The following is an 18,642-nucleotide window of genomic DNA, read 5'->3' as shown; positions in this document are numbered from 1 at the left end:
TCACACAATACTCAGATATTAAAAAGATAGTCATACACATTGGTACTAATGATACCCCCTGGCAGCAATCTGAAGTGCTCAAAGAAGATTTCAGCAGACTTTCTAAGCTCCCTGAACTTGACCGTGGAGTGGGGTGTTTCACCACACTCCTTCAGCTTCATTCCTGGCTCCAGCTTCACTGCAGGGTGCAGAACATTGGTTTTGACAATTTTAATTTGTTCTGGGACTGAGCCACACTTTTTCAAAGGGAAGGTTTACATCCAAATTGACTGAGATCTTGCTTGCTGTCTGCCAATATTCTTCACAACACTCTCATTAGCCCAGCTTCTTTCCTCATAGTACATGACTTTGCAACTAGCACAGGCACTATACTACTCTTACTCTGACTCCCCCTACCGGTCCACTATCATAATAAATAAGAATCATACTCAGGCTAGAAACCACGCTTTTCCACCCACTGATAGCTCCCCTGTTGGCCTCCACATTCTCATATCCCTGTTATCTGGAACCCCAGATCCAATTTGTCTGCCTCAACTCGCCAGTATAGGGGTGGTCATAATAAGAGATCACTGCACTATATTAACTGTTTGCCCCCTCTCCTATTCCCTGTTCTGTCACCTGCCCCTCTAAAATGTGGCCTGTTAAATGTCTGATCCCTTCCCAATAAGTCCTTTATTTGCAATGATTTTAAAACTGCTAATTGTCTGAACTCTTTATGGCTACTGAGACCTGGTTCACTCCTAATGATGCTGTCCCCTTAATTGAGGCTACCCCTACGAACTTTCCCATTTTATTCTCTGCTGGTTTTCAGGTCTGGTGGAACTGTTGTCATCCATAGAAATAGTTTTAAGTGCTCTTTTCTGTCCTTTGGTTCTTTAAAATCTTTTTTATTCAAGTTTTTTAATTTCTGGTCCAGTTCCTCTGCTTTGTATATTTTCATATAGACCTCCAAAGCTAAAAGGTTTTATCTATGTATTTTCTGAGCTCCTCTCTCTTTATACCCAAATATGATTGAGTACTCATCCTTGGTGACTTCAATATCCATGTATGTTGTCCTACTAACCCTCTTTCCCATGATTTCCTGGATCTTATTGACTCTTTTAATTTATTACAAATTGTTAAAGGTGCCACACATTCTAAAGGCCATAATTTAGATTTGGTCCTCACCAGTGGTCTCCATAAATGTGAACCTCATTGACTTTTATTTTTCAGATCATAAAGCCATCGTTTTTAATGTCTCTTCCCACTGGTAAGCCCTCTGCCACTGTCCTGTCATATGTTCTTAATGCTGACTCTGCCAGTAAATTCTGTGAAGTTTTCTCAAATACCTTAACCTCGAGGTCATTTATGCAGCAAAAGTGCCTGGATGCTCTGGCTAATTCTTTCAACACTATCTGCCTCTTTATCCTCGATCATATTGCTCCTCATAAAATGTGAAAGAAAAAGCATAATCCTTCTCCATGGCTCAATGAGCACACTCGAGCCCTCAAGAAAGAATGCAGAAAAGATGAACGTATATGGAAGGCTAATAGGTTACAAGTCTCCCTTGACATCCTAAGAAGTCACATGGTCAACTATCAGACGGCTGTTAAAAAGGCAAGATCAGCCCATTTCTTCAGCTTGATTTCCAGTAATTCCCATAACTCCAAAGTTTTATTTAAGGTTATTGACTCTGCTTTGAACGGTTCCTCCACACCTAATACTGAACTTAGCCCTGAATTAGTGGAGGAATTTCAGACTTTTTTTGTTAAAAAGGTGGAGAATATAAGGACTCAAATTGTTTCAGACATGCGTATCCTATCTATCCCCCCCTCAAACTGTGCAATGCTGACCCAGTTTCAGCCAATTTCCCTCTTAGTCCTCGAAACCACTGTCTCTCATATTAAATCGTCTTCCCAGCTTGATATTATTCCCTCTAAACATATATCCCACTGTCAGTCCATGCATTTGATCAATTATTAATTGCTCCTTGGCCACTGGTATTTTTCCTTCTTCTTTTAAACATGCAATTGTGTAACCCATGTTAAAGAAACCTAATCTTGACCCATTCACCCTCAGCAATTACCAACCTATTTCAAAAATATCTTTTTTTAACTAGTAAGTTATTGCCTCTCAACTGATTGCTTATATGAACGTTAACAGCATTTTTGATATCTATCAGTTTGGTTTTAAAGCAGTACTGAGATGGCCTTAGGTGACAAATGACTTACTCCTTGCTGCAAATAAAGGTGGAAGCTCCATTCTGGTCTTGCTAGACCTGAGTGTGGCCTTTCATACAGGAGACCATGCTGTCCTTCTACAGCAACTTGAAACTTAGGTTGGTCTAAAAGGGTCTGCCCTCAACTTATTATGCTCCTATCTGTCTGATAGAACATTTTCTGTTGTTGGAAATTCCTCATCTTTGGGTTCCCAGTTCACTCATGGTGTTCCTCAAGGGTCAATCTTGGGGCCATTACTGTTCTCCATTTATATGCTGCCCTTGGGTCAGGTTGTTCATAAGCATAATGTACAGTACCACCCGGTTGGTGACTGAAGCCCTGTTTACACCTAGCATTAACATGCGTCTTGGGTGATCCAATCACAAGTGGACAGCTCTAAGTATAGCCTAGATGTGAATTCACCCAAGACGCACTGAGGACGTATTGAGATACAATTGCTCAGACCACATTCGGAAGTGGTCTGGTCCACATATGGCCACATTCTTTGAATAGTGTGTATACAATGTGTCCTGGGCCACATTGAAGAACTGCCTACTCAACTGACGTCCTCTATTTCCCAGCAGACCAGGCACAGAAAGGGCACTGCAGCCTCCCAGTCCGTGTACCCTCCAGTCAAAGTTCAACTTGGATGGAGTGTTCAACTTATTTGATAACAGGATAAACAAATGCATTATTTGTTTTTCCATTTCAACTTATGTTCAACTTATTGATAACAGGATAAACAAATTTTTCATGTGAATTAAAATGTGAAGTAAAAAAGCCCAAATCCACTTGCCATTTTTCTTATTTTTCCTGTTCCCCTAACCCTAACCCCAAGCCATTTTCATTTTCAAATTGGCAATTGGATTAGAAATTCAACCAAAACCAGAAAATAACTTGTTTTTCACATGTCTGTCTAAAAAATATTTCAGAAGCTAAAGATTTAATTCTGTTTCCCCTGGATAGTTTCCTCTGTCCCGATAACCACAGTTTTTAGTTTTGCTATGCTGCTCAACATAAAGGAGCTTGTGATTTATCAGGAGGACGGCTGCTTTACTCCAAACAATTTCACTGTATGAACCTGGACTGTGTGTGTGACCTTTTGTGTGCCAGTTAAAAACAACAATGCATTTGGTCTTTGCAAATGGAAATCATGTATGTGTTTCTTTGCATATAGAGCAGGGAAGTGAGATCTGATCACGAGTGGTCACTCGAGACACATGTGGAGATACATGTTAATGCCAGACGTGAAAGGATGTACTTAGAACTGTCCACTTGTCTGATCTGATCTGATCACCCAAGACGCATGTTAAGGCCAGTTGTGAACAGGACCTAAAGACAATCAGAACTTTGTAACATTATTTTAAAAAAGTGCTATATAAGTAATGTTTATTATTGTTATCATTATTATTATTATTATTAACTGGAGAAAAACAACAGAGGAAATCAATAAAACTAATTCCCCCTTACATTGCATTTAACCAAAGATGTAAATAACCTTTAACCAGCAGATTTAAAGAACAACCACCTCATTTAGCACAGCTTTAGAGGACATCCATTAGGATTGCCTGAATAAATTCCACTGACAAATGAGAGGTTTATAAACATTCAGTTATGCTTGGATCAGGTCATTAAGCTTAAAAGCCCATTAGTCGAGCTCCCTTCAGTACACTGGCCAGGCCTCAATGTGATACACATCAGTTAAGTTTGGGTCAATTATTCCTTGTAAAAAGCCAACAAGGATCCACAGAATCAGTTAGTTTAATGTTAGTGTCACAGTTATAATTATTTATTTTAATCGGCATAGTAAGTATGAAGGAGATTTGTAAAACTACACCCCAGCTGTTAGATATTACTGCTGTTCATAAAGCATCTATCAAATATTAAACAGTGTACAGTGTAAACATTGAAAAATAAATTTAAAAAAATTTGGATTGATGTGTAAATCTGGGCTGTTTGATGCTCAGTCTTTGTGCAACTCATTGAAGTTTTCACACAAGCTGGAGGCATACATTTTAAATATGCATTTCTAATTCATAATGGTTTCATTGGCTGTTTCCTGTACTAGAATAGGGAAACACTATTGTGACTTAAAGCAATCACTGCCTCAGTAAATTTACAAATCAGACAGAGTTTGTGTGGTGGCATGCAGTTATTTTGTCTGAGTCATTGCTGATGGTGCTGAGGCTTAATTTCATATGAAGGTATTGCAGCATACTGTAAGTGAATGAAGAATTGTACTGGAACTAAAGCATATATTTCTGCTTGCTTTCACAAAAGTTCTTGGTGACACTTGTATTGTGTGAGTTAATACTTCTACATAAAAATTGAAATGTACTTTGGCAACCTTATCATGTGTCCAAACTGTATGGAAGTTAAACCTTTAAGTAGTGGTGGAAAAAGTATTCAGATCATTTACTCAAGTAAAAGTACCAATACAGCAATGAAAAAATACTCCATCACAAGTAAAAGACCTGCATGTAGAACCCTACTTAAATAAAAGTATATATGTATTAGCAGTAAAATGTACTTAAAGTAATAAAGTAAAAGTACTCATTCCATCCCTCTAACTATTATATTATTATATATGACATCATTAGATTATTAATACTGAAGCATCAGTGTTAGAGCAGCATGTTACTGTTGTAGCTGCTGGAGGTGGAGCTAGTTTGAACTACTTTATATACAGTTAGCTAGTTTAATCCAGTGGTTCGTTACCTAGGGGTCGGGCCCCTGCAAAGGGTCACCAGATAAATCTGAGGGGTTGTGAGATGATTAATGAGAGAGGAAAGAAGAAAAAACAAAGTTCTGATACACAAATCTGTTTTCAGTTTTTGGACTTTTTCTCTAATCTTTGATTTTTGGTGAAATATTGGATCATTTGAACATTTATTGAAATGAAAGCATGTGTTAAGTTTAGAGGGATAAATCACTATTCGATGGAGCTGTTAACAACTCATAGACATCTGAAATGTGACCCCGACTACACACTGCTTTTTGTAAGATGTCAGAAACCAAAAAGGTTGGAAACCACTGGTTTCATCAAAGCTTGTTATATTATCTATTGTGTAAAATCTTAATTTTGAAAGTAATAAAGCTGTCAAATAAATGTAGTCGAGTACAAAGTACAATATTTCCCTCTGAAATGAAGTGGAGTAGAAGTATAAAGTAGCATAAAATGGAAATACTTAAGTAAATGTAGTACTTGAGTAAATGTACTTAGTTTCTTTCCACAAACTGGTAAGGCTGTTCTGCATGTAGTACATGATAAGTGCATCATAAGAATTTAATTGTGAATTAATTGTGAACAAAAGGCTGGCTCCCATAACTTATCATGTATTACTTTAAACCTGCACTAGTCAGTATTTTCATATTAACAATGGATCAAATGACTATGAATAATGAGAAATCAAATTAACATCCAACTCTGCAGTGCCATCATCAGTTCAAAAGAACACTTTGGTGTTCTGCAGCTCGTTGGTTTGGTTTTACGGACAGTAACATTATTGTTTTTATTCATTGTCACGGCTCTCAGCAACAGGCAGCTATTTTGAGTGGAAGGGCCTTGATAAATCTCTTGTATACTCCCTGCCCAGCACCATACAAAGTTAACAAGTAGCTGGTGGACATAGTGGAGCATTTAGCAGCTAAAGAACCAGATATTTCCCTCAGGAGTTGATGGAGACCAAAACAGAGCTAAAATAAGAGTGAATATTGGGTAAAGTAGACAAAAACATGATTCCAAATGGAGGCTTAGGGTTGAGTAATGCTAGTTCACATGACCTTATGTCCAACGAGGTCAGAAGGCAGAAGTGATTAAAGCTGAAGCTGTTCAACCATCCAACAAGCACTTCTGGTGCCTTTATGTTACTCCATGTCAGAGTAGGTAACTGTTTGCTAACATTTTTAACTGTTTTAACATTTTAAGCCACTTGTCCAATACTTAAAATATAAACAATATTATGCTTAATTATTTCTCTTGTGCTTGATGAAATGGGATTTGTGAACTAAGCCATTTTAGAAAACAGAACACTAAGCCAATTTAAAGATGTAGGAAAGGTTGTTGGATCTCCACAGTGAACTGAAACTTTATTGATCTGAAATTATGTTAAATTGTAATAAAGTCCAAGGTACCAGTGCTTTTAATTTGCCACAAGTTTTTAGTCCGTTACTGATACCAGTATTTTATGTCAACAACATTTGTGCTGCTGACAATGTTTATTTCTGCAACAATCAAATTAGAGGTGTGTCTTGAAGGACCTTTGACCTTCACCTGCACTCTTTAAATAAATTAAAGCAAAATCAAATGTTGACGCATGGACATCACAAACAAACACACAAACTGACTCACAAAGAGCTATTATACACTGAAGAAAGATCATGTTTGTGTGATGTCAGACAAAAGGATAGTAAGTTGAAATGACTCTTATCAACTGCCCAGAGGCAATTACATCTCAGTAAAAGTGTTCATGTGTTATTTGTGCGTCTTTGTGATTGTGTGTGTGTGCGAGTGTTTGATTACCCTCACAATGTCATGTGTGATTATGGTAATTAGCGAATTACAGGATAAGATCGAGATTACTATTCCACACACAGCTGTTGAGGAGAAAGACAGGAACACACAGATCAAATGAAGGGGTTTAAGGATGTGAGAGCAATCTATCAATGCAAATGCCAATGTCCATCTCCTAATGTCCCCATGAATATGAGGCAGTGGGTTGGAACCATCCATACACAGTGTATAAATCAGTGCTTAACGAGCCCTAACGATCCTTAACTATCCTATAAGCCCTTGATTAGCGGTTGATTATCAGGACGGCGGGCCAATGCAAATGGCTGTTTACCACTTTAGCTGTTTGTGTGAAACAGAGGTAGGGAGAGAGAGGGAGAGGGAGAGAGAGAGAGAGAGAGAGAGAGAGAGAGAGAGTGTGTGGAGTAAGGAAGGAAATGAATTGGTTTTTGTGTGTGTGGGTCTCAGTCTGTGTGTGTGTTTGCTTGTGAAGGAGCCTTCAGGGATGAGGTGCAGACTTTGGGTGAAAATGTGTTTCCAATCCACCAGGCTTTGAGCAGGAAACAAAAAGGGAATTGCAGTCACCCATGAAACAAAACAGACACTTTCTCTCTCTCTCTCTCTCGCTCTTTCTCTCTTTGTTCATCCACATTGCTGCTATTTGCTAAAGACAGTGATCCATTGCCTTGTTTGTGATTACAGTGCACAGGTTCAGTAAATGTTAATGGCATCCCTAGTCAAACTGCCAAATTCTGATTGGGTCAGTCAGCAGATACTTTTTTTGTGTGTGTGTTTTTTTTGAATGTATAATTTTACTGCTAATTGCACCACCAGCTATATGCAATTAACAGTTGATAGGACAGTCAGTCACTGTTCTTCAGATGGGACTCCCATTTGTCTGGTACATTTAGGATGGCTGCCATGACAAGTTTGATATTCGCTATATGGAATATCAAACTTGTCATGGAAGTAACTGTCAGAAAGGTGTCATTTGGCTGAATATTTTGGTGCCATTGTACTGAACATTTTAGTGTTTTGTGTCTTATACATACTGAAGATTGTTCATTTACATGGTATTTATAGTGAATGTCAAGGCAAGGTCTTGTACAACATGAGAAAGAGTCTACAGCCATTGTGGTGGGTCTGTAAGGCTGTACTTGAGAACAGGGGTGCTTTGAGCTAAATGCTAATATCACTATGCTAACATGGTCATAATGACAAAGCTAACATGCTGATGTGTAGCAGGTATATTTAACCATGTTAATCATGTTAGTTTGGCATGTTAGCAGGCTAGCATTTGCTAATTAGCCCTAAACACACAAAGTTTATCTGAGGCTAATGGGAATGTCATTAAATTTACAAGTAAACCAAAGTTATTACAAATTATGACAAATTTCACCATAATCCATCCAGTAGTTGTTGGCATATCCCACTCAAAACCACAAATGCCAACCTTATGGTGGCATTAGACGAAAAGTCAGGGGATCATGAAATAATTAAGCAAATACTGTCTGGGAACTATGAATGTCTGTACCAGCCCATCCAATAAATGTGGAGATATTTCAGTATATGTCAGTCTGGACCAAATCAGTGGACTGACCGACCAACAGACCAACGGATAGACAACTAGTATGGCTAAAAACATTTAACGTACACCTATAGTACAAAAAGAATTTGTTTTGAAATGTGTGTGTGCTTTAGTTCAAAAAGGTGGGTAACAGATAGGCTTGCAATGGCACGTGGATAAAAAAAAAACTTCAAGTACAAACAAACAAGTACCAAATTCTTTATTTCATCATTTTAACCAACAAAGGCTTTTGTTTGTGTGAAAGTACAATAAAGGATTGGAAAATTGGATCCTGCCATCTTAGTTTTATCCAAGCAGATTACCATGAGAGCGCTCTAAGGCCCTTCAGGCTTTGTGCTGCTATCTCACTCCTATTTAGTGGGTCACTGTGATGCCACTGCTAGGGCTACAGATAATTTACCCACAGCTGATCCGAGTGCCTGTGCAGCTAACCGGTTGGCAATGCAACTGGTGTTGGCAGAAGAAAACAAAAGCCCACACACTTTTTAAAAGCTTACAGCATCACAACAGTCCATAAGCTACAGTACTATTAAAAGCATTAAATCCTGAAACTACCCAATGTTTCTCCTGTTTGATTGTAATTGGCTTAATAATCCATTTTCCAATTGAATCCAATTGAATATACAGTTAGTTGTTCATGGTTTTCCAGTAATTATAAAGAGCTCTTGAGCATTCTGAGTTAAATGACTCAGTCGACATGGTATTTGTGATTGGAAGCAAGTGGAAACCTTGTGTTAGCAAACAGAGACAGACTACCAAATGATGTCCATCTGTAAAATTAATCCTGTTATCACTAATATACCCCAGCATAATTGCTCTATTGAATGGAACCTCTTACCTTGCAGTTCCCCAACTATCTTTTAATTGAACATATAAAGTCATTTAGCAGCATACAGTAGTCAGTCGTATTTGATTCTCTAAGTATCGTTGCCAATACATCAGTTGACAGGCAAATTCATGCACACAGCTGACCAACAATGTGTCACCAATGAAGGGAATTTATATTACATTGTCAAAAAGTCTAATTTCTCTTTTTGTGAAAGGCAGATGTGGTGATTTGTTTTTGTGATAGCATAAGATGGCAAAAGAATTATTTTCACACACAAGTGAGATATTTCTAGTTGCTAATCAAAGAACATTTGTGCCTCCAGCAGTGACCAATATATAAGTCTATGATTTTGCTGCACTGGGGATACTTTTTTCTGCAGCATCTGGCAAAGATGCTGGAGAAGCACAAGTGTGTTGATGAGGTGAGACCCTGCCAAAAAACACAGACATCAAAAACATCACCCAAAAATGTGAAGCACTGATATCAAGCACATACACAAAAAGATCTATATAAGGTACACCGGATTCAAATCAAAGCCCTGTCCCGCATCAGTGTGGGACAGTGTGACAGGAAGTGGTCTGCTGGGAAAGACAAACGCATCTCTGTTAATCTTGTGGGAGAAGAACTGACAGCTAATTGTACTTCTGTGGTGTGTATTTATGTGCTTGTATGTGTATGTACAACACAGTGAGAGAGATGTAGAAAGAGATAAATACACAGCGGTTCTTAAAATTAATGTGATTTTAAACATCTGTTTAAACATAGACATAAACAGCTGATGTGTCATTTTACTATATTTTGTGCCATATGTTGCTTCAGTTTGTACCCAAAACTACTGTAAAGAGAGAAATACACTCACTTCTTTGGTACACCTGGCTTGCACTTTTGCCCCAAGAAACAGCAATTTGCTTCATGGTTTCAAAAAATGTGCTGGAAACCTTTCTCAGAGGTCCTGGCCCTATTACCATCTCTCAGTTTTGGACAGTTTATCCTGTTACAACCAGAATGGGGAATTAACCTTTTGATCTACTTACAGCTGTGTCCTGTAGATCTTACCAGTCACTCTCAGTTTAACCAGCTGCAGAACTAAATAAAATAGATGATATGGCTAAATAATTTTAAAAGCAGCCAGGGCCAAATTTTGTATTGCTAAATGTACAATATATCCACCTCTCATGAATATTTCTTTCTTTTTTCCATGCTAGTGGTAGGCCTGAAGGATAATGGTGTTGATCCACCTGACCATCAAACAATTTGATCCTGAGGAGAAAATCAGATGATTGATGATTCTAAATTATTTTGGTAACTCCCTGACCTTCTAATGTCATTGCCAGGTGAACAGTGGTCATTGATTTGTACTTGAAAGTATATGGTATCTGAAAAACTACTGGCTATACTTGCATAAAACTTACTGTGGATACCATAGTCAGCCATTGGTTTGCATTGGACAGTTCCTGTTTACGGTTGGTGCCATCTTTACCATTTGGAGCCAGGACCTTCCAAATAAGAATTGTGGGGTGTTGCCTTTTATCTTCTGGAAACACGTCCCACTATCTTGGTCGGAAGTAAACGCTAGCTTTACTGGGAACACCTAGCGGTATGCATTTGGGCTAATGTTAGCTACTTTAGCTTAATTGCGCTATATCATAGGCCCTGTTTACACCTGGTATTAACATGTGTCTCCACATGCGTTCTGCCTGACCACTTGTGATCGGATCTTACTTCCCCGCTCTATATGCAAATAAACACAGACATCATTTCCGTTTTCAAAGACGAAATTCATTCGTTATTGACTGGTGGGAGGACCGTCCAAAGCTGTCAACAGGATAAATATTCAGGATATATATAAATATTCCGCGTCGGAATTGAGAGAGAGAGAGTGATAGAGAGAGAGAGAGAGAGAGAGAGAGAGAGAGAGAGAGAGAGAGTTATATGCAGCGATCTCCTCGCAGCTGCATCTTTCCATTCAAACACTGTGCGCATTTATGCAGAAGACACAGCAGCATAACTTCATTGATTATTTAAATCTCTGAAACGTCGACAGGATCGGTCAGGATCTAATGTTAATTAACGTTCTGTGTTCTTCTACACATCCAACAGATTAGCTGTTACACACAAACAGTCCAGGTTCATACTGTTTGGAGTAAAGCAAACGTCCTCCTGATAGATCCTGAGCTCATTATGTTGAGAGCATAGCAAAACTAAAAACTGTTGTTATCAACTTGACAGGACAGAGGAAACTATCCAGCTACGTTTAGCTTCTGAAATATTTTTTTAGACAGACAAGCGAAAAGTTAATGGTTTAATTTCTATTCTAATTGTCGATTTGAAGAGGGAAACCGGTTAGGGGAACGAGAAAAACAGGAAAAACGAGAGGTTGATTACATTTTTAATTCACATGAAAAACAAAATAATTTGTTTATCCTGTTATCAAACAAATTGAACAGCTTTGGACGGAGGGTCCTGTCTCAAGTCTGCCGGAAAATGGAGGGCATCGGTTGAGTAGGCGGTCCTTCAATGTGGCCGAGGATGCATTGCATTTACACTACTAAAAGAATATGGCCACATGCGACCCAGACCACCTCTGAATGTGGTCTGAGTGATCAGATCTCAATCTGTCCTCAATACGTCTTGGGTGCGTTTACACCTGTATTTAAAGCTGTCCACTTGTGATTGGATCACCCGAGATGGATGTTAATACCAAGTGTAAACAGGGCCAAGTGAGAGTCCTGGAGCCAGGGAGAGCAGCGGGTGAGCCAACTGTCAATCACAGCCGTCATTCAACGCCCACACAGCAGACATCAAAGCTACTATAAGTCTTCAAATATTAATAACAGAACAGTAACAGTAAGCCTGATTCAATTGGCTTTGTTACATGGCACACTATAGAAGAATCTGAATTCCAAACAGCATATTGTAGCTATAAAGTAAAGCACCTGTTTCATGATACTCCACCGATACGAGATCTGTTGTGTGCCAAGAAAATATTTATTACACCAGAAGGATAGATCTATAAAGCCATGTTTATCAGAAACTTGGACTAGTTGAAAGCGAGATACCATATTTCCTCTCCCCAGTTTATCTTCATCCTGTTCTTAGCTGAAAAGAACTGATATCACTATTGTCTTCGTCTGTTGTATCCCATTCTTTTCAAGGCTTAGTGAGTCACATGGTTTGAGATGCCCTTCAGATCATTGTTATTGTGTAGTGTTGTTATTTGAATACTTGTAGGCCACCTGTTCACAGACACAAGTCTATACATTCTCTTTTGACCTCTGCCAGCGATACGTTTCGGCCCTAAGGACTGCTTCTGTGCAGATATGTTTTGGTTGTTCTCGCAGACAAAGATATCGAACTGGAGATGACTCTTTTAGGGATGCAGAAGACGGACAAATACTGACAGGTAGAAAAAGGGAAAGACAGATGTAGACAGATTAATTGCCCACAAAAGGCCCAACGCGGAACACTGTCAGCGTGTAGAACCCAAACACCTGTGACTGACTGTGTCTGAAATCATTTGACAGCCCATCAGGGGAAATCATGCCAGTCACAACATAAACAGATGATCAGCTGTTCCATAGAGATGGGAGACTAATTTGTATGGACACACTTGGGCACATGCAGACACATAAACACAATGCAAAGCCCTGATATGGTAGTGTTATAATTTGTAATGATGCTTCAGTAATGTGACTATAATAAAACTAATGCTGCTTCACCTCCCATAAACACACACACACAGTCCGTAAGACATTAAAATGACATGACACTCTTGCTAACAGAGCTGGCAGCTATGGCTCTGTAGATAAGTTGCCACCGCAGTTATTGGAAGATCGAATGCAGTGTTTGTGTATGTATGAACGTGACTGCCTCCATGTCTGTCTTAGTGTGTTTGAGGCTGTGTGTATGTGTGTGTGGAGCGCTGTGTTTGAACAATCGATGGTTCCTAGTTGCAGAAACCAAAAGTGGAAAAGTTGCAGACAGAAAGAAAAACAAGATGTATAAAAGTTATTACGCTTCAATTGGCTGTCCCTCCTCCTCCATTCCTCCACCTCCTCCCTCCTTTTATCTTTTCTTTTTAGCCGTTAGATTATTCTCTCCATCTCCTCCCCCTCCATCTTCCCACTTCAGAAAATAAATGAGAGAAAACAAGCACATTTAGCGGTTATTGTCTTTCTCACTCTCCAGCTCTACCAATTCAGCGGGCTAGACACACACACACACACACACACACACACACACACACAACCAGAGACACTCTGTCACACTTGAACACATACATTTCCACGTATACACAGCTCTACGTACACATCCACACGTAAGAGCTCACACACAATCTGCAACTTGGAAGGCGCTATAAACACATTGATAAAACCATTTCTATAATAAGCCGTGTTTGTCAAAATGTCATCCCACGGCCCCGTGGCCATTATCACTGCTTCAGCATTTATAGTGGCTCTTTAAATAAACGGCCCAGGCCTTCATGGCCTACAGTGATACCCATCTCAACACCCACGTACACACACACACACACTCACACAGATGCACACAACTTCTCTCTTCCCACCGCATCTTTAATGGGAATATCCTCTTTTCTACAACAGTGGCTGTGCTGTTTTTATCTTTTTCTTTTGGTTTTCTTTTTCAGCTAGCAGTCATAATTGACTGTCACTGAATTTCCCATCATGCATCCTGAAAAACATGGAGGGTAGGGAATGGTTCGACTGGCACGGGGTGGAGAATATGATTTAGTTTGTTTTGTGCTCTTCTTCTGCTGGTGGCCATTCTTCTCCTTCCTGGCTACCAAATGTGAGAAAATATCTTGAAAATGTCTAATAACTTCAAACTGAACTACGCAATATTTTTATATTACATTTTTACATGTGAAAGGTGTCCCTCGTAGTGCCAAACCTACAGAGAATTATCACCCCGTATTTTCAGTTTCCTTCAGCTCTATGGAGCATTTTTGCATCTTTCAGCTCATTGTTTTGGTTTTTACATCCTACAACTTTACTGTTTTGGTTCAGTCAATCTGCTCTCATTAACCCCATTTCCAACTACAGAAGGCAGCTGTTTTCAGTATTTAGCTGCTTAAAAATCAGATATTTCTAGCAGGACTCAGTTAAACCCAAAACAGAGCTAAAAGAAGAGTGAATATTGGACTTAAATTCACCAATGACCAGACATATGACTCCAATACTGTTTTATTTTTTTCTTAACATGTTTTGCCATATTGACTTTATGTAACTTAAAATAATTCAGTTAAATCATCTTCTTTCAGTTTAACATGAAAAATCAGCTTCACCACTCAATCCACTAAAACCCCGTCATCTGTTGCTTTTGTATTTATACTCATCACCACTTCTGGTCTCGGCACTTTCCTGGTAAATGTTCATTGGGTGGTCAAATATTTAAAGGGTGCTTAAGTCATTTTTTATAGAAGCTAACTAGACAAGTACTGTAGATAGTTAAGTGACCAAAACACTCATACATACCTATCTTTATTCCTCACAGCTCACAGTCAAAACACTCAATGACTCAACAATGTGAGAGCTCCATCGCTGTTCTTTCCCACAAATTTCAACCCGTTCAGAAACAGCCTCGTGTTGTTGATTAAGTTCAGTTGTTGTGCATATGCTGTATATTAATATATATAATAATGATGAAATGGTCCTTTGGTGTTTAGTTTGGGAATTATGAAGCCCGTAGGCTAAAATGTTGGGCTTAGTAACCTGGCAACACCACAGCCTCATTATGAAGAGCTGTCAAGAAATGCAGTGATTATCCAGACCAATAATTTCTTGCTTTTCCTGCTTCTTGTTACTATCCCCCAACACCACAACCCACCCACACACCTACTGTACCATCACACACACACACATATACTGATAAGCACACGCATACACATCATAATTTATTGTAACTGTCTCTGCAATAATTTAAAATTATTACAATTCAATTTGCAAAGGTTTTATATCAATAAGAGATCCAATTCATTCAATGACCATTTACACATGTTGGATTTTTTTAAAGGTATAACAATATGTTCATACAGCATGTTCATATAGGAGAAAAGGTAATGTCCTCTTGTTCGTATTTGTATGCAGGGAAGGAGGTGGGCAATAACAACAGGAACTGGGAGGGAAACATTCATCTTGTTTGAAGTCATTGTTCTTCATTCCTCTTGCAGGCCAAACTAAGACAGCAGGAAACAGTAATGGATGATGGTCCAGCTTTCTTAAAATGATCTTCTGGAATATTCTCTGCTTTATTGTTTAATAAATTCTGTCAAGGGACAGAAACCTGCATTGCATTTACTGTAAAGAGCTCAGTTTATTGTCTTTGATGTAACCGAGATTTACCATTTTCATTCCCACTTTCAAGCTCAAATGGTTGAAAGTGTGATGAATGTATATGCGTGTGCACATGCACAATGTATGTATAAATGTGTTTGATGCACTGTACTGTATGTGTGTGGTGTGTGCCTGCGCTAGTGTTTTATTATTGGCCCTACTTTACAACTTTATGAAGGCATTATTGGCAGCTTCCAGTCAAAATGAGATCTTTTCAGAGGCTTGCCCCTGAGGTCAAACCTGACGGCATCCTCAGAATATTAACAAAGAAAGACCACAACGTGAGGCCATAGGGCTGGACGAGAGGTGAGGAAGACTGAGCAAAAGAATAAGTGAAAGCTTTTAGGATGTTGGAGAAAGGAATGGAAAGAAGAATTAGTTAGCTCAGAGGTGGTGGCAGAGTGGGTTTGGCTATAGAGTCCAATTGAGCTCAGTAGAATATAAACGTACAGGAAATATTATTAGTGCAAAAAAATCTGAAAGAAAATAATACTGTAGGTGCCAACCATAATTAAAATGAAAGGATAATAAAATTAAAGGACCCTTTAAAATGGTAATGTACGGTTATTAAATTTAATTCCAAAATTAATTAATTATTAAATTAAATATTCTGTTTGTTGCTAAGATTGGGAGCAATTTAATAATTAATTAATTTTGGAATTAAATTTAATAACTGTACATTACCATTTTAAAGGATCCTTTAATTTTATATTAATTTCTTGGAAATCTGCAGGTATGTAATGGTTAACCTTCGGGACATTTTATAATTATAATTTGGTATAACTTATAAGAAATCTGAAAGAAAAGTCTGGCTTCAAATGTAGTTCTTAATTTGCAAAAATTCTTAATAAATTAAATTCTTTTTAAATCTTTAACAGAGAAAAAAAATTAGTGTCTATCAACAATTTCGATAATACTTTATTTTATGGATCCTGTACTTTCCTACTAATTTTCAGGACACTTTTTCAATGATTTCCTATAAATAGCTGCTGTGTAACTGTTAATTCTTCTGACTTTTCTTTGAAAGGGTTATGTAGTATGTGGGAAATACACTAAAAATTAAAAGAAATTAAGAAATTAAGAAATAATGTAATATGCTATCATATCATTTGACACACAAAACTACACACTGAAAAGTCTTTTCTGTCTGTGAAAGAATTGTTAAGAATCTAATCTATTATGAATGTTTGCAAATTAACAACTGTGAACCCAAATATATTGGTTACTTACCAACTAAACCAACCTAACCCCTTTTTTCCATTCTTATAATTTGTACCAGATTGCACCATCCGTTTTGCGAAATGTCTCCAGGTTCTCCAGGTGACAACAATGGCAAAACCACTGAGCTGGCAGCCCTTCATCAGATGGAAAATCATGAAAACTTGGGTACGCCTGTTTACTTTGTTGTTACAGTAGTTCAGTAAAGAACAAGACAGTGACATTTGCAGCTCTGTTGCACCACGCCATTGTTGTTTTGCTCATTTGCAGATGGCAATGGAAGTTCTTTTGCAGAATGCACAGTGTGAGAGGGGTCTATCAGCTGTCATTCACTTGCTGGGTGGCCTATGGGCACTCAGCCCATTCCCACATCAAAACAAGCTCGACAAGAAGATTGAAAGGAAAACAAAACTGACCACTTGTCAGCAACAGTGCACAAACAGACTTCTGTGCCAGTGCTGCCACAACTTAGACTTTAAAGTATATCTAGTGCAGCATTACAATGTCAGTATCAAAGATCATGAAAATTATTTCCTGTCTAAAAACATTTATTTAGGCCCATCGTGGTTAGCCTTTTATAAAAACACAGAGGGTGCTGTGGAAAGAGTGAGTCATCTAGTTCTTTTGAAAAGGTGCTGTAGGCTCAGTGAAGACACAAAGAAGTGTTACTGTGTCTCTCATCCCTTAGGTGAAATATTTGAGCTTTAATTACAAAGTAGCTTCAGATGAGTGTCAACTATGTATCCGCTGAACTGTTTAAGGCAGAATAGGTGGAGGTGTCCAACCAACAATTTGTGAAAAACTCTTAATCTCAGTCCCAAATTAACGATGTTATCCAAGGTACACCAGAGAAAATACACACTAAACCTGATTATACCAGAAAATCCCATTACTCATTCAAATGCCAGACAGTGCAGCCTGCTTCAGGCTTCCAAACAGCTTTTGAAAGAAATTCACCACAGCTTTAGAGATTCTGTTTGAAGCCGCAGATGCATTCAAAATGACATATACTAATTTAGGAAAACACAATGAGACACTGCGACAATAATTGGGCAGTTTTTGGAAAACAGGGTTTGCCATGCAGCAAACATCTCTCCAAACAATTATTGATGTCTCCTTTTCATTTAGATTTTCTTGTAAACCATATTCCAATGAGTCAGCATGTACCAGGGATGTGGTACTGGTAAACCTAAATGTAATGCAGATATTATCAGTGTTGTTAGTTACACCTGTGTTTGTCAGAATATTGATTGTGAGAAAATACTTTTCTATAAAATGGTATTACCGTCAAAAGTTAAAGGCATTTATTGTTTATAGATAGATAAATAAATCAATACCACTATTTCAATATTTCCTATAGATCAAATCAAATGAAAAGTATACAAATCTTATGTTTTGTTTACCTTTCCTCTTTTCTTTATACCTTCCCTTGTTTGTTTGTCTTGCTTCAAAACATATAAACTGCTACTGACTCAATTATAGAGGGACATGAGCAGAAATGGATTATGGTGTTGTTAGAGACCTTTTTGATAACATTACAATTAACTGAAAAGTGAACATTTTAAATACAGTGGGTAAATTTGCAGCTATTTTGTTGACCCTTTTGTGCTAAGTTACTTTTTATAACCCTGAGCTAAAGCTTGCGGGGCTTCAGGTTAGTTTACTACAACAAAGTGAATCGGTCGCTCTTGGCTTTTATCTGAGCCAGCAGATTAATTTAACAAATCAGTCCTACACCTAATGCAAACTGCAAGCTAGTAAGACTCCAATCCAAGAATACTAATTTGTCAAGGACAGCATGAAAAAAGTTGCAAGACATTTGCAGACTGTAAGTGTCCCAAAATGAGTTCTAGCTCCCTCACATAAAAAAAAACCCCTGCACTCAATGCTTGGTGGTTTTAGCAAACAGATTAAAAACACAAATCATGAACTTGGGAGTGATTTTA

General features: G+C 38.2%; 1 long non-coding RNA gene across 1 annotated transcript in view; it reads left to right on the top strand.

Annotated features, from left to right (window-relative positions):
- Positions 1-18,642, top strand: part of LOC122978913 — a 28,192-nt gene that overhangs the window by 8,990 nt on the left and 560 nt on the right. Inside the window, exon 2 of the long non-coding RNA XR_006402771.1 lies at positions 16,758-16,864. This is a non-coding gene — a long non-coding RNA (uncharacterized LOC122978913). The remainder of the gene's footprint in view (positions 1-16,757; positions 16,865-18,642) is intronic.

Source organism: Thunnus albacares, chromosome 3, assembly GCF_914725855.1.
Source record: "Thunnus albacares chromosome 3, fThuAlb1.1, whole genome shotgun sequence".
NCBI lineage: Eukaryota > Metazoa > Chordata > Actinopteri > Scombriformes > Scombridae > Thunnus > Thunnus albacares.
Note: the sequence above shows the minus strand (reverse complement) of the source record. Positions and strands in the feature narration are given on the sequence as shown.